We start from the raw sequence: 17,501 nt of genomic DNA, 5'->3' as shown, positions 1-17,501 counted from the left end.
TTTTGTTTTTTTGTCTATCTGCTAAAGGATTTCTCTCATTTACAAAAGCATTCTCATCTGTGTTTTCTTTATTCACATAAAATTTGGCTCCATTGTTTTATATTGTCCTTTTACCAGTTTGCAATACTTTCATCCTGAATACCACAGTCTATGTTGGCACAAATGGTCTAGAATCATTGTTTTCTTTTTGGTATAACTTTGTTTTGCCTTTAATTAACAATAACTTTGCCTTAATTTCTTTTTTCTTTTGTATATAACTGTTGCTAAAGAATCTGCTTGCAGTGCAAGAGACCCAGGTTCGGTCCCTGGCTTGGGAAGATCCTCTGGAGAAGGGACTGGCAACTGATTACAGTATTCTTGCCTAGAGATTCCCACGAACAGAGGAGCCTGGTGAGCTATAGTTCGTGGGGTCACAAAGAGTCAGATACAACTGAGCAACTCTCACTAAATACTTTGAGATAATTGTCAGTCACCTATAAATTACTGTCCATGTATTTAAACATTTAAAAAGATTTGTCAGTGTTGTTTTGAAGAAATTCCCTCACCATAGATGCCACCCTTTTAATATGACTTGGTCTTGACCTGGTACTCTCTCCCATGCTCTTCAGTTGGATCTCCTGTTTTGGAGGTCACAGATCTTTATTTTTTATTTACTGTCTCTTTTTAGTGGTGCACACTTTCTAGAAATTCTTGCATAAGAGGAGGATGTATGTGAGCTCAATCGCTAAGTTGGGTCTGACTCTTTGTGGCCCCATGGACTGTAGCCTGCCAGACTCCTCTGTCCATGAGATATTCCACGTAAGAAAAGTGGAGCGGGTTGCCATTTCTTCCTCCAGGGGATCTTCCTGACCCAGGGATGGAACCTGTGTCCCTGCATTGGCAGGCAGATCCTTTCCCACTGAATAACCCTAGGCCAATTGAGATGGGCTATATTTTGCAGACCCGGTAGCCCATTGAGATTGGGCTACATTAGGATGTGACCTCCAAATTTCAAACGAGTGACTCTTTTAACTTGGGCACCCTCTCTAACATGGGCAGCAGGGGATGCTGTTTATTGTGGTCAGCCAGGGACCCACATAGCTCCAGGCGTCTCCACAAGCTTTCACTTTTCCCCACCAGTGGGGGCGGGGGAATCTCGTACTCACTGTTAGAGTTCTGGAAAAAAATAGCACGCTTTATTTTCACTCACATTCCCTCAGTCAAGGTAAGGCACATGGTCAACATACAGACATAAAGTATGGAAAAAAGTCCTACTCTGTGCTTGGGAAGTATTATAACTATTCAGGGAAACATAAATAATGAAAGTATATAATGGAAACATAAATAATGGCCAGCCTATATGAAGTTCTATAAGTGAGCACAGCCCCACTGGGCCTTCCTGGGCCCAGACCCACCCCATATCCTCTGCTTTAGGGCCTCTCTGAGGTACCTAGATAATGGAATTTGATGCACATTTCCTGAGTTATTTTGCAGATGTAAAAAACTTCTCAAATGGAGATGTTTACTGCCTGATGAGCACATAGCCACAGGCCTTCTGGAGCCTGAGGATTGATAATGTTAACCCCTGTGACTCCATCCAGCTGCTTCATCTTCACCCCATCAGAGAATTGTATAGGAGAACTGATCACATACCCTGCTTCCCCGCTCCCTCACCTGGCTTTTAAAAATGCTTTGCCAAAACCTTTCTAGGAGTTCAGGGTTTTTAGAGCATGAATCACCAGTCTAGTGTCCGACTCTTTAAGACCCCCATGGACTGTACAGCCCATCAGGCTCTTCTGACTATGGAATTCTCCAGGCAAAAATACCGGAGCAGACTTTGTTCCCTTCTCCAGGGGCTCTTCCAATCCCAGGAATCAAATCTGGGTTTCCCACATTGCAGGCAGATTCTTCACTGTTTGAGCCACCAGGGAAGCCTACTTTGGCTGCTACCTGAACCCTTATCACCCAAGGTGTGTGTTCTCCTGTCAGCCTGAAGGTCTCTGCTTTCTTCGGTCTGCATATGGGCCCCCACTCTTTATAAGATGTGTGATTTCCTGCCACTTGGCCCCTACCCCTACTTCTCTGCTCATACCTAGTTATCTACCTGCTGGAACATAACTAGTGTCAAGATGCAGGTTGGTCTCAAAAGGTCACAAAGAGACAAGACTGAACAACTGAACAACAACAGAACCAGACGAAGAAAGGTGGTGAAAGGTGGGAATCTCCTGTGTGTGAGTGTAACCTTTTGCTCACTGAGCTCTCATTATAATAAGATTAGCCTTGCAGATTAGAAGTACTTATCATGCGCTGATGCCATGACACTTCTGATCTAAGCTTAATAGGGACAAAATCCCTCTTCCCTTCAGGAAAATGGAGCTAGAAAGAAGATGACCCTCCAAAGTCTTCCTTCCCAAGTGAATATTCCACCCCTTTATTTGTACTCTCCTCATATCCTGCTTGTCTGGGCTGCAGCTCCTTACCTGTCTGCCCCCTCTCCAGAGAATGTACGTGCATGCTCAGTCATTTCAGTCCTGTCCAACTCTTTGAAACCCCATGGACTGTAGCCTGCCAGACTCATCTGTCCATGAGATTCTCCAGGCAAGAATATTGGAGTGAGTTTCCAATTCCTCCTCCAGGGGATCTTCGTGGCCCAGGGATTGAATCCATGTCTCCAGTGTCTCCGGCATTGGCAGGCGGATTCTTTATCACTGTGCCACCTGGAAAAACTTCTGAGAGTGTATCCTTGCTTAAATAAATTTTCACTTTACTTTCCTGGACTTCTCGTGTAGTTCAGATGGTAAAGAATCTGCCTGCAGTGTGGGAGACCCCTCCTCTCTACATTGTCTCTGAATTCTTTCTTGATGAAGAAAGAACCTTAAATTCACTGGCAACAGTTAGACTGTCTGGATTCTACCCATCAAGTCAAAGACACAATTAGCTTCCTCTCCAATGTTTTCACTTCCCCAATTTCTTTCATATTTAGCAACCATTCCTTCAGTGCTTTGTGCAGATAAGGACATTATGTCCCCAGCTACACTGCTGGTCATATTGGATCTTTATTATATAAGACATGGCAACACTTACTCATACTCAATCTGATTCATTTATCTTCTTTTTAAAATTAAATTTTCTTGGAGTATAGTTGATTTACAGTATTGTATTAGTTTCTGCTGAATAGCAAAGTGAGTCAGTTATACATACAGCCACGCTTTTTAGATTCTATTCCCATATAGGACATTACATAGTGTTGAATATAGTTTCCAGTGCTATACAGTAGGTTCTGTTTAGCTATTGATTTTATATATAATACAACTTCACTTTCACTTTTCACTTTCATGCCTTGGAGAAGGAAATGGCAACCCACTCCAGTGTTCTTGCCTGGAGAATCCCAGGGACAGGGGAGCCTGGTGGGCTGCCGTCTCTGGGGTCGCACAGAGTCGGACACGACTGAAGCGACTTAGCAGCAGCAGCAGCAGCAGCAGTGGGTATATGTCAACCCTGATCTCTCAATTTATCCTCCTCCCCTCTCCTTTCCTCCTTGATAACTATAAGTTTGTTTTCCATGTCTGTGACTCTGCTTCTGTTAAATAATTTCCTTTGTACCATTTTTTTTAAAATCCCACATATAAGCAATATCATATAATATTTGTCTTGTCTGATTGGCTTCACTCAGTATGACAATCTCTGGGTCTATCCATGTTGCTCCAATCAGCTTTACTTTGTTCTTTTTTATGGATGAGTAATATTCTATTGCATATTTGTGCCACATCTTTGTCCATTTCTTGGTAGAAATTGGATTCACCTCTTCGTCTCTCTTTCCAAACAATATTGCTTACAACCGAGGATGCCTTTTTCCTGTACATACTCTACTGATGATGTTCTGTTTGTCACTCTCCCCTATACTCATGATATATAATATCAACCACAATAATGACCAAGTTAAAAGATTACTGAGAAGCAGTTATAATAAGAGAGCATGTGGGTGTATGTTAGTCTCTCAGTCATGTCTGCCTCTTTACAACACCATGGACTGTAGTCACCAGGCTTGTCTGTCCATGGAGTTCTCCAGGCAAGAATAGTAGAATGGATAGTTGTTCTCTTCTCCAAGGGATCTTCTCAATCCAGGGATGGAACTTGGGTCTCCTGCAGTGCAAATTCTAAATTGTCTGAGCCATCTTACATTTAACTAGACCTTGCCTTTAATGTCCCATGTGTCTCCAGATGATCAAAATCACAAAGTTAATGTGATTCCTTGCTACACTGCAGTATTTTGTCTGGGATCTGAACTGGAATGAGGATGAGCTTCAGTTCCTTCTGTGCACAGGTCCACTACCTCTTAACAGCCTAGCTTGAAGACTCAGTCACAATTATTTCAGCTACAGAAACTTGAAATGCTACAGAACCCTCCCAAACTAGTGATAGCTGTGTCCTTATTGAAAAAAAAATCCCATTATCAAGTTATTGATAAAAATGACAAAATGCTATTGTAATTACTGTTTCTATTTTAGATTGACATTGAGCTCCTCTTTAGCATAATCTTTCCATCATTTGGAAATCCACAAAGTTGTATCAAAGCCTAAATGATTTTTAACTTGATTGCTGAGTAGATCATTTTTGACAGAATCAAAAGCTTTTTTTGCAGTTAATTTCACTGCCATCTATTGATTTTTCACAATCATGTGGAACTAGAGGAAAATATTCACAATGTAATGCCATGAATAATGCAGCTGTGCATAATGATTGATGATCCATTTATCCAAAGTTAGATATTTTGAAATAGGCCCTCAGTAGTATGTTGAAAAAAAAATCTACTGGTGTATATAAGGAAACAAGGATATCCTTTTATTTAATATTTAATAAATTTGAAATATGTTCAAAATTCCAAAGCAAAAAACGACCAGTTTCTCATCTCACTAAAGATCAGATGTAAAGTAATGTGTGATTATTTAATAATGCAATTTTGGTATAATATTAAAACATCGAGAAAAATGATAACATGCAAACATTTGTGTACTTTGAAAGCATAGGGACAAGGTTTTGGTTGCTATTGGGAAGTTGCATGTGTAGTATTATTGAAACCTGCAGTTTATTCCATTTTAATCCTTGTCTCTTTAGTTAAAGCTACTTTTGGTTACTGATGGTTGAGACTTTTAGATTTATTTAAAAATATTTTCTTTAACTAGATCTTAGCACCTAATAAAGTCACAAAGAGACAAACTATGAGTCCAGAAGCTAATACACTGTCACTAATTAATAAAACAACAACAACAACAACAACAAACTTTCCAGAACATATCAGATTTTGAGGAATAATGAATAACAGAGATCTTTTTTATTGTGGGCTCATTCCAGCAGAAACGTTTGTGCTGTCTGATTTCTGCAAGTCCCTCCATGGGGTTTCCCTGTGGCTCTAATAATCTAGGGACACCTGCCAGTGTGTTTGTTGCACGTATGTAAATTGAGACCCAGCATTCAAATGTGTCAAAGCTTTATTTATTCATCCATTTATTGATTTTCAGCATTCATTGATTTACTTGCAGATTAACTTTTCCAAGGCAGAGCTTTGGAAAATAGGAAAATAAGCTTTGTTGATTCTCCCTTGGGTCAAAGAAGGAAAAAAATTCTTCTTTAAAGAATAGGGCGGATGTTGAAGAATCCTTGCATCCCTGGGATAAAGCCCACTTGGTCATGGTGTATGATCTTTTTAATGTGTTGTTGGATTCTGATCGCTAGAATTTTGTTGAGGATTTTTGCATCTATGTTCATCAGTGATATTGGCCTGTAGTTTTCTTTTTTTGTGACATCTTTGTCAGGTTTTGGTATTAGGGTGATGGTGGCCTCATAGAATGAGTTTGGAAGTTTACCTTCCTCTGCAATTTTCTGGAAGAGTTTGAGGAGTATAGGTGTTAGCTCTTCTCGAAATTTTTGGTAGACTTCAGCTGTGAAGCCGTCTGGACCTGGGCTTTTGTTTGCTGGAAGATTTCTGATTACCGTTTCAATTTCCGTGCTTGTGATGGGTCTGTTAAGATTTTCTATTTCTTCCTGGTTCAGTTTTGGAAAATTGTACTTTTCTAAGAATTTGTCCATTTCTTCCACGTTATCCATTTTATTGGCATACAACTGCTGATAGTAGTCTCTTATGATCCTTTGTATTTCTGTGTTGTCTGTTGTGATCTCTCCATTTTCATTTCCAATTTTATTGATTTGATTTTTCTCTCTTTGCTTCTTGATGAGTCTGGCTAATGGTTTGTCAATTTTATTTATCCTTTCAAAGAACCAGCTTTTGGCTTGTTGATTTTTGCTATGGTCTCTTTTGTTTCTTTTGCATTTATTAGCTTGTCTCAGTTCTACTGAACATTTTGATGTTATACTCATGCCTCTAGCTAGACTCTCCACTCTTCACTTGCTCACCATATCAAGGAAGCTGACCTGTTTTGATAGCATCAAGGCTCTTCCTTGCCTCCTGCCCTGTTTTTGCCTTTGGTCAATTAGAAGCACTGTCAACAACTAAATGAGGAGAGAAGGGTGAGGTCAGTGTGATCGATTGTAACCCTGGATGCTCCTCTACAAAGCTACTTTTTTCTAGCTGGCTGCAAGTGTAGTAAAATATCCCACAGACTGTCAAGTAGTCCTTTCACAAAACCGTCTCTATTTCTGGGTCCAGGGTCTACAGTCTTCAGATACAGAGTTACTAACAGCCCAACTGACCAGTCCAGGATACTGCAAGACCTCGTGAGTTCACCACCATTTATCCAAATCTACAAAATTAATCATTTTAGTAACACCTCTTCAAAGTCTCTTAGTTTGAGTATGCCATATGTTTCTTGTTTGCGGCTAACTCAAGAATCCTAAAGCTAGGAATTTATTAATACAGAAATGCATATTTTTTAAAATTTTGTTTTATCTGATCAAGCATCTCTCTCTCCATGTGCGTGTGAGTTACAAGAGAGTGAGGGCATTCCCGACTGCCATATTGACAGAAATGTATTACCATTATGTGTTAGAGGTACATAGGTGACTAACGCACAGGATAAAAAGGTTTATTCTCTGTGTCCTAACTGGGACATGTATAAAGTCAGAGCCCATGAATGAAAGGACTATTTTCTTAAATTAATTTTTGTTGGAGTAGAGTTGCTTTAGAATGGTGTTAGTTTCTACTGTACACTAAAACTAATCAGCTTTAGGTATTACAAGTTCTTTTGTGCTTCCTTCCCATTCAGGTCACCACAGTGCATTAAGTAGGGTTTCCTATGATGTAAAGTGTGTTCTCATTTTCTATTTTATACATAATATTAATGGGCTTGACCATGTTCTCTTTTATTTATCTAAAATAGTCCTTTTCAAAGCAGAATCAAAGCAAAGGACTATTTTTGATAAATAAATGAGAATATGGCTAAATCCATCTTAAATTCTGGGGAATGAAAGTGAAGTGAAAGTGTTATTTTCTCAGTCATGTCCAACTGTTTGCGACCCCATGTCTGTCGACGGATTCTCTAGGCAACAATACTGGAGTGGGTTGCCATGTCCTTCTCCAGGGGATCTTCCCAAACAAAGGATGGAACCAGAGTCTCCTGCATTTCAGGCAGCATCTTTACCATCTGAGCCACCAGGGAAGCCCTTTGGGGAATGAGCTATTCTTTATTCAGTTGAACTGGGCTTTCCTTTTAGGGTAGATAACCAAAATATCCCCCAAAACTTCTTACAATTGCTGCTGTGCTAGAAATTGTCTGAAACTATCATAACTTGAAAGACAAATGGCTAGATAAATGAAATATCTGGCTCACAAATTCACATATAAATTGTAATTCACAGACTAAAGATGCATAAGGTGGAGGTGATAGTTGAGACAAGCACTTAAAAGAAAAGGCATAAAATTGGAAGTGACAAAAACTAACAAATTGACAGTTGCTCAAGTCATCCTACAAATTCTAACATTTCAAAGACAGTTCCTTGGACACAGTAAGACACAGTAAGTCTGCTTGAGATCCAGATTTACATAAGGAATATCTACTAATCATCCTGAAGTACACATTTTTCTGAACCAGGTCAGAACGACATTCTGCAGACAAAAATGGTTTCAGTAGTACCAGGTACAGATAGACTAATTAAATTTTCCTAAGTTCTGCCTTCATTGCAATATTATTCTTCCTTGTGGCAAAATATTTTAACTTTATCTGGTTTTGTCCAGGTAGCGTTTACTGTAGAGGTGATTTCATTTACTTATGTAAAGATTTTCTATTATGCCAATTCAAGGAGATTTATAAAAAAATCCAGAACTTATTTTTAAAGAAATATGTCTATAAAAAGAGTACACACGGAGCTTTCTTGAAGTTTCAGTATTTCAGGCAAAACAATGTCGTCAGAATGTGAGTCTTATTAACAGCGATCTTCTGATTTCCAGAAGGAAAATAAAGCTGAAAGATGTAGTAACAGGTCAAGATGAAGAGGAAAATATCAGTTTGCTCAGAACTGTATTTTAAAAATAGTAGCAACTGGAGTGGAAATGATTTGATTGCTTGTTTGAGAAAGGCATAGGCATGGTTCAAAGACCTTTGTCTGGGCTAAAGCAGACTTTTTTTCATACATTTTCCCATACATTTTCCACTTTGCATGTGTGCTAAGTCACTTCAATCATGTCTGATTCTTTTCTATCCTCTAGACTAGCTCTCCAGCTCCTCTGTCCATGGGCTTCTCCAGGCAAGAACACTGAAATGGGTTGCTATTTCCTCTTCTGAGGGATCTTTCCAACCCGAGGATCGAATCCACGACTCCTGCATCTCCTGAATTGACAGGCGTGTGCTTTACCACAGGCACCGCCTGGAAAGTTGGAAAACGTGGAATTTTACCTATATGTTTTATTTTATTTTTTAAAAAGATGTATCCTCATATTAGTATGTCAATATTTTCCACTCTAGTAGCATACTAACATAAGTATAGTATCTTTGAAAAAAGCAAAACCAAAAACATAGGTAAAGATTCCACATTTTCCTATGATTTTCCATAGATGTAATAATTGCCAATCATTTAGAATAAAATACTTATTTCTAATATTTTCTATGTTATGCACATATTTTATATATGCTCAAATATTATATCTCTTTAAACATATGTAGAAATTTTTTTTTTCAAAATTATGTGGGCTACTGTTATGAAAGAAAGAAGAAAGTGAAATAGTTCAGTCACGTTTGATTCTTTGCAACTGCATAAAGTGTAGCCTGCCGGACTCCTCCTCCCATGCGATTTTGCAAGCAAGAATATTGGCGTGAGTTACTGTTTCCTTGTCCAGGGGATCTTCCTATCCCAGAGGTTGAAACTGTGTCTCCCACACTTTGACTAGAAAAACCACAGCTTTGACTAGACGGACCTCTGTTGGTAAAGTAATGATTCTTTAAATATATGGCGCCTGTTTGTCATAGCTTTCCTTCCAAGGAGCAAGTTGCTTTTAAATTCATGGCTGCAGTCACCATCTGCAGTGATCTGGGAGCCCAAGAAAATAAAGTCTGTCACTGTTTCCATTGTTTCCCCATCTATTTGCCATGAAGTGATGGAACCGGATGCGTGATCTTAGTTTTCTGAATGTTGAGTTTTAAATCAGCTCAGCTTTTTCATTCTCCTCTTTCACTTTCATCAAGAAGCTCTTTAGTTCCTCTTCTCTTTCTGCCATAATGGTGCTGTCATCTGCATATCTGAGGTTATTGATATTTCTCCTGGTAATCTTGATTCCAGCTTGTGCTTCATACTGCCTGGCATTTCACATGTTGTACTTTACATCAGTTCAGTTCAGTTGCTCAGTCGTGTCTGACTCTTTGCAATCCCTTGGACTGCAGCACACCAGGCCTCCCTGTCCATCACCAACTCCCAGAGTTTACTCAAACACATGTCCATTGAGTCAGTGATACCATCCATCCATCTCATCCTCTGTCGTCCCCTTCTCCTCCTACCCTCAGTCTTTCCCAGCATCACAGTCTTTTCCAATGAGTCAGTACTTTTCATCAGGTGGCCAGAGTACTGGAGTTTCAGCTTCAACATCAGTCCTTCTAATGAACATTCAGGACTAATTTCCTTTAGGATGGACCGGTTGGATCTCCTTGGAGTCCAAGGGACTCTCAAGAGTCTTCTCCAACACCACAGTTCAAAAGCATCAATTCTTCACTGCTTAGGTTTCCTTATATGCCAAACCTTTGACTGTGTGGGTCACAATAAACTGGAAAATTCTGAAAGAGATTGGAATACCAGAACACATGACCTACCTCTTGAGAAATCTGTATGCAGGTCATGAAGCAACAGTTATATCTGGACATGGAACAACAGACTGGTTCCAAATAAAAAAGGAGTACGTCAAGGCTGTATATTTTCAGTCTGCTTATTTAACTTATATGCAGAGTACATCATGAGAAATGCTGAGCTGGATGAAGCAAAACCTGGAATCAAGATTGCTGGGAGAAATATCAATAACCTCAGATATGCAGATGACACCACCCTTATGGCAGAAAGTGAAGAGGAACTAAAGAACCTCTTGATGAAAGTGAAAGAGGAGAGTAAAAACTTTAGCTTAAAGCTCAACATTCAGAAAACAAAGATCTTGGCATCCAGTCTCATCACTTCATGGCAAATAGATGGAGGAACAGTGAAAGACTTTATTTTCTTGGGCTCCAAAATCACTGCAGATGATGAAATTAAAAGACACTTACTCCTTGGAAGAAAAGTTATGACCAACATAGATGGCATGTTAAAAAGCAGAGCCATTGCTTTGTCAACAAAGGTCTGTCTAGTCAAGGCTATGGTCTTTCCAGTAGTCATGTATGGATGTGAGAGTTGGACTATAAAGAAAGCTGAGCAGCAAAGAATTGATCCTTTTGACCTGTACTCTGCATAGAAGTTAAATAAGCGGGGTGACAATATAAAACCTTGATATACTACTCCTTTTCCTATTTGGAACCACCTGTTTTTCCATGTCAGATTCTAACTGGTGCTTCTTGACCTGCATACAGTAATTTTGCTACTCTTTGGTCTAGTTGTAATGACTCCACCTGCAGAAGACATGGGTTTGATTCCTGGGTTGGGAAGATCTCCAGGAGAAGGAAATGGTGACCCATTCCAGTATTCTTGCCTGAGAAATTCCATGGATAGAGGAGTCTGGTGGACTACAGTCCATAGGGGTTGTAAGAGCTGGACATGACTTAGACACTAAACAACTGCAAATAGTTATAAAATAGATAAAGCAAGATGCATCAAAGGATTAAGTCGAATTATAAAACCACTACTATGTATGATCAACTTGTTAAGTAATGCAAAAAATGAGTTAATTCATAAAAATTATGTTTAAACAACAAATCCAGCATTCACAAGATATTTAAAATGACTAAATTATTATAAACCATTATACGATTAGATCTCTGTAGGCCATGCTAAAAAATAAAAATAAAAAAGCCTTATAAAGCACTTTGTCATTTGTACTGGAAGTTGAAAAAATACTATACATGATATATGGTAATCACTGTGATTCTGGAGACAGCATTCTAAAATGGATATAAAAAGTCATTTTATAAGAAAAATTGCTATATAGTACACAAAACAATGGCTTTTGTGTGAGCAATATAGCTCTTCTGCATCAGAATGAGGTGGCATATTGGAATTTCTTATATTTGGAAAAGTGTACAAAGTACAAAAAATCCTGGGATTTTACCAAGCCTTCAGAGGTACTATAACTGGTTAGAAAAATAAGCCTCTCCAAGAATGGAAGATAAACTATGTACATTAGTAGGCTTAAAAGCCTTGTCAGTATCTATACAGTACTTAGATTCCTGTTTATCTGTTCTATTATGAAAGTAAGTCTTGAAAACTTCTAAACCCTCATTTACAGATATAATTTGTGATTTTATGGTTATGCCAATGACTTCTCATATATTAACTTTGGATTTAAATGTAATAAAACATGATTTTACAAACAGATAGATAGTTAATATGAGCAAAGATTAGTTAATATGAGTTTGGAATTAAGTAACAGAAAGGACAGCTTACATTTTTGGCTCATATCAAGTAAATTTTTATATAAAATAGGCATCAGAAAAATTGAAAAGTGACCCCAGAGCCCTTCTGACTTCTGTTATCTTTTGCAAAGTGTTTCTTTCATAACTATGATTGATGTCTTTGTGGTGGTAAAATTACTGCAGCCAAATTCAGGCCAACATGCTTCCTCATTAAGTCCTGTCAGATATTAATGATGCTTCCTGAAGTCCTCCCAGGAAAGATAAGGCACCTTCCTTCTCAGAAGATGCAAACATGCTACTCTTTAAATATCACTGGCCCAAGAAGACCACGTGTTGTTTTTGCTGAAATATTGTAATAAGGGTTAAGAAACTTTTATGATGCATTTTGTCACAACTTGGTCCTTGAAATGGATGCAGAATCATGTTATCTCAGAACTCACATGACACACAGGAAAAGAGTGCATGTCTGAATGAAGCAGAGTTGTGTTTGGAGGCAAAAAAAGAAAAGGGGGAAGGGGGAAAGCTGATTTTGGAGAAGTAACAAAAATGTACGATATTCAACGGAGAAAGTTCACCTGTTAAAATAATACTTCTGATAGAAATGAAACATTGACTCCACATACAAGATGCCATAATGTTTTGTAGAATAAATCTTAGTTCTGAAGAGAGTAGCCTTCACTGCAGTTTCTGAAAATGCGTGTTATTGACGATGATCTTATTGATATAATGTAAACATAATCTGAATAAATCCCATAAATTTAACAATGAAAAAATAAAAATAAAGTCTCCAATATAGCAGAGATGAAGGCAGAAAAATAGCATATGTGTTTTAAGTGTCATTGCAATATAAAATATGCAACTAAAAACAATGGGAAAGGAATAAAGTGAAATATAGGTAAGAAGAATAAACAAGTTAATTATATAGGCAGTAGGTGGGAATGAAAGAAACATTTACCACCGACATGGTGGTGATAAAAGTCTAAATAAAGTAATAAGGGAGCAAGGGCATAAAAGGTAAATACTAGAACAAAACTATGAAACTATGAACATCATTAAATTCCAAAACAATTTACGAAGAGCAAAAACATTACATACTGAAACAGCACACATAATATACATAGAATAATAAGACAGAGCAGACATCAAACTAATTGATTTTATCAATAAATGCAAATGACAATAGCTCAGCATTTAAAATATATTTTTAATTCTTACCTCCAGAGAAAGACCTAACTATATGCTGCAGATGAAGCACAAGCTTTTAACATAGGATAATTCAAATGGCTAAAAATAAACTCATGCCAAGAAAATCAAAATGAGAGAAAAGCAGGACTTGTGATCTTCATATCAAGCAAATTAAAATGGGCAAAAAAAAAAATTACTGGAGGATCCAAGGAAAGACATGATTTGGTGTTAAAGCTACAATTAAAAAAAATTATGAACAGAAACATGCAAGCATCAGATAACACAGATACTTTGAAAATCAGAAATTGCTGTAGATTTAAGGGATTGTAGATGGAAACACCCCTGCAAGAGGGCATGGCAACCCACTCCAGTATTCTTGCTTGGAGAATCCCATGGACAGAGGAGACTGGCAGGCTGCAGTCCATGGGGTTGCAAAGAGTCAGAGACGGCTGAAGCAACTTAGCATGCATGCAGATGGAAAAACACTAATAAAAATGTTTTAACATTTCAAGATATTAAGCCACTAGTGTCAGCATAAGACAAATAAAATTGACAAAATATAAACAGAGGCAGAAGACCTAACTGCATTTTGATAAAGTGGATAGCAGATGCATGTGCCAAACGGTGCACCCCATTAAGACAGAATATGTCTTCTTTTCATGTGTACTTTGAACATTCACAAAATCTGTTCATATATAGAGTTATAAAGAGATCATGAATAAATTTCATGTAGTATACTAGAAATATGTTTTAATCTCAAAAATCAATGCATTAAAATTAAACATCTAATAAAGTTGATAAACCAAAAAAATCTATTTTGTCAATTTATTCTAGTAGCTAAAGGAATAAAATATATTGCATTAACATATTTTTGATTAGTTGATAAGAAAGCATTCATTCATTTATTTGGAGGATCTTTAAATTGATTTATTTATTTTTTTTTTAATTTTATTTATTTTTTTTTATTTTTTAAATTTTAAAATCTTTAATTCTTACATGTGTTCCCAAACATGAACCCCTCTCCCACCTCCCTCCCCATAACATCTCTCTGGGTCATCCCCATGCACCAGCTCCAAGCATGCTGTATCCTGCATCAGACTTAAATTGATTTAAAGAGAAATGTTTTACACGCATCCCTTCTTAAAGACCACTGAGTAATATTATATATGTTTTAAATGTTCATCGAATGCACATTTTAAAATATGGACACAACAAATACCGATAATATAACAAAAATTTAACACAGTACTCAGCACCTTTGAATTGACCCTTTTGAACTGTGGTGTTGGAGAAGACTCTTGAGAGTTCCTTGGACTGCAAGGAGACCCAATCAGTCTGTCTTAAAGGAAATCAGTCTTGAATATTCCTTGGAAGGACTCGTGCTGAAACTGAAACTCCAATATTTTGGTCACCTGTTGCAAAGAACTAACACACTGGAAAAGACCCTGATGCTGGGAAAGATTAAAGGTAGGAGGAGAAGGGGACAACAGAGGATGAGATGGTTGGATGGCATCACCGACTCAATGGACATGAGTTTGAGCAAGCTTTGGGAGATGGTGATGAACAGGGAAGCCTGGAGTGCTGCAGTCCATGGGGTCACAAAGAATTGGTCATGACTGAGCAACTGAACAGAACAGAACAAAACAGCACCTGTATGTGAATTAAGATCATAGAAGTCAAGCATGTTGTTTCTGGTGATTTAATAGCACAGCACACAAATAGATTGTCTCAGCTAGAGGAATAGAGGGCAGCTAAGGACAAGCAACGTGTGTTCCACGTTCCCCATGCCCATTCTTTACTGCTTGAGCCACCCTGGGAAGCCCTCCTGAGGCCACACTCTATTCCAAGTAAAGTCTAACTGACTTCATATCATTATACTGAAGTTCATTATCTTCGTTTTGAAAATGTACTGTGGTTGTATAAGATATTAACATCAGTGAAATATGAATAAAGGTATAAATATGAATAAATAAATGAATATGAATATAAATGAATAAATAAATATGAATAAAAGGTATATGAGGACTTTATGTATTAGTTTAGAAACTCTTCTTCAAGTCCAAGTTTACTTCAAAACAATTTAAAAACTAAGTGATCTTAAATTTAATATTTTCAATATGTTAGCAACAAATATCAAAAGCAGGGGATTTTCATAAAACTTATTGTAAGTTTCTTAGAATTTAAAAACTGTAAATAATATTGAAAATCTATTAAACAGTTAATGCTTGAAATGGGATATGTAAATTAAAATTACAGAATTTGTTAAAAATAATGTTAAAGAGAAAACATATTACTACATTTGGAGTATATTTTAAGCAGTGGAATCATATTTTAAAACATAAACACAAACAAAAATAAGAAAATAAGTGAATAAAAAATGAATTCAAACCCAGTCTCGACCACAACAAAAAGAAAGAAAGTATAAAGATGGAAATAATAAATATAAAGCTAGATGGGGAATGGATAAATTAGAAGCTTGGGATTAGCAGATACATATTTCTATATATAAAATAAACAATGGGGTATATTATATAGCACAGGGAACTATATTCAATATCTGGTAATAAACCACGATGTAAAATAGTACCAAAAAGTATACATATATATACATATATATCTTACTTTGCTATACATTAGAAACTAACACATTATAAATCAATTCAATTTTTTTTAAATAAAAATATTTATGACATAGCCAATTTGAAAAACTAGGAACTAATTAATAATGTCTTCTTTTTGATAAAAATAACAACATACAATCCACTTTCTAATTTAATGAAAAAAAAAGATAAGGTACACATATAAATATAAGATAGGACTAAAAGAAATAATTATTGAAGTAAAATATAATAAAAACAAGAGAATCCCATATTTATGGATATATGTTTTTTAAAATAAAATAATACTATATAACTAACTGAATTTGACCCATTAAAAATAAAAAGCTTGAAGAGATCAATTTTTGTAAATGAAAAAATAGCTTTTAAAAAATTTCACTTCATAAAAGCACCTGTCCCAGAAAGTTTGTTCTCCAGACATGACAGGCTCAATGCTCAGTAGTACTCTGACTTTGAATTACTAGGGTAATATATCCTGAAAAGAAAATTGAAAAAGAAATATCAAACTTTATCACAATAGTTAGTTTGTTTTATGTGTAGTAATATCATAATTTTAAAAGAACTTTAAATATCTCTGAAAGTAAGGAAAATATATTCATTTTATTTTATCCAAGATTTTCATTGTTCTAGAAAATATTTGCATATATAAATTAAAGGAAGTTAGGGAAATTAGCAATAATGTTACAGTAAAAGTTAAAATAATCATTACTTTAATGATTTAAAGGCCAGATGAAGAATAAAATTATGTTTATCACCAAATGTTTGTCAGTGCATAGGCCTCCTAACTTTTTCTGTAAGGATGGAATATGGGATGAACGTATTTCTTGGATTGAAATTCATTTGGTGCTGATGGTCAAAGGCTATCATCTGGTTAATTGCATTTTTTGGTCTACCTTTCAGTCATGTCATTATAGGCAGGATAGCTCTGTTGCTCTTTCTCTACATAAGTTTCAATTTAAGAGAACTTAGTTTATCATTAGTTTATCATTCCTTTGAATTACACAATAGCTAGTGATTTTAGGAAATGTTTAATTCAAACAATTTCTACCTCAATAGTAATTATTCAGTGCTGTTTCCTTGATGATGATGATAATAATGAGATCAAAACTTATATGAACAAAGCATAGCCTTGTTTTTTTTTTAAGTGTTTTATAAGAATTAAGTCATTTAATCCTTACAACAGTCTAAGGGGTACCCTAAAAGCAAACATCAAATTATAATTTCTTAAATTTCCCTTTAAACATCATAAACATCCATTATATGAATCAGTGGAAGAACAAAAAAGCCATATTACTAGTGAGGAGTTTAGCCCAGAATATCTTCAAAGATATGCAGAAAAATTAAGACAGCCAAGAATGACTTTCTATATAATGCAGTAATCAGAAAAAGTACAATTGCATTTATATTTGTGTAATAAAAATTAAATTGATTTCAATGCATAACTGTGTCTCACTGCTGCCATAAATGTATTTAATAAAGCTGTACTTTAAAGATATAGTTAGAATTAGAAAATTCAAACTATGAAATTTATAAGAAAAATAATCATGGTCTGCTAAACTGTAGGGGCTTCGCAGGCAGCACCAGTGGTCAAGAACACACCTGTCAATGCAGGAGACATAAAAGGCCCAGCTTCGATCCCTGGATGGGGAAAATCCCCTGGAGGAGGGCATGGCAACCCACTCTAGTATTCTTGCCTGGAGAATCCCATGGATAGAGGAGCCTGGTGGGC

The sequence above is a fragment of the Capra hircus genome, chromosome 20, assembly GCF_001704415.2.
Source record: "Capra hircus breed San Clemente chromosome 20, ASM170441v1, whole genome shotgun sequence".
Classification (NCBI taxonomy): domain Eukaryota; kingdom Metazoa; phylum Chordata; class Mammalia; order Artiodactyla; family Bovidae; genus Capra; species Capra hircus.
The sequence above is the reverse complement of the archived record's forward strand: the minus strand, read 5'-3'. Positions refer to the sequence as shown.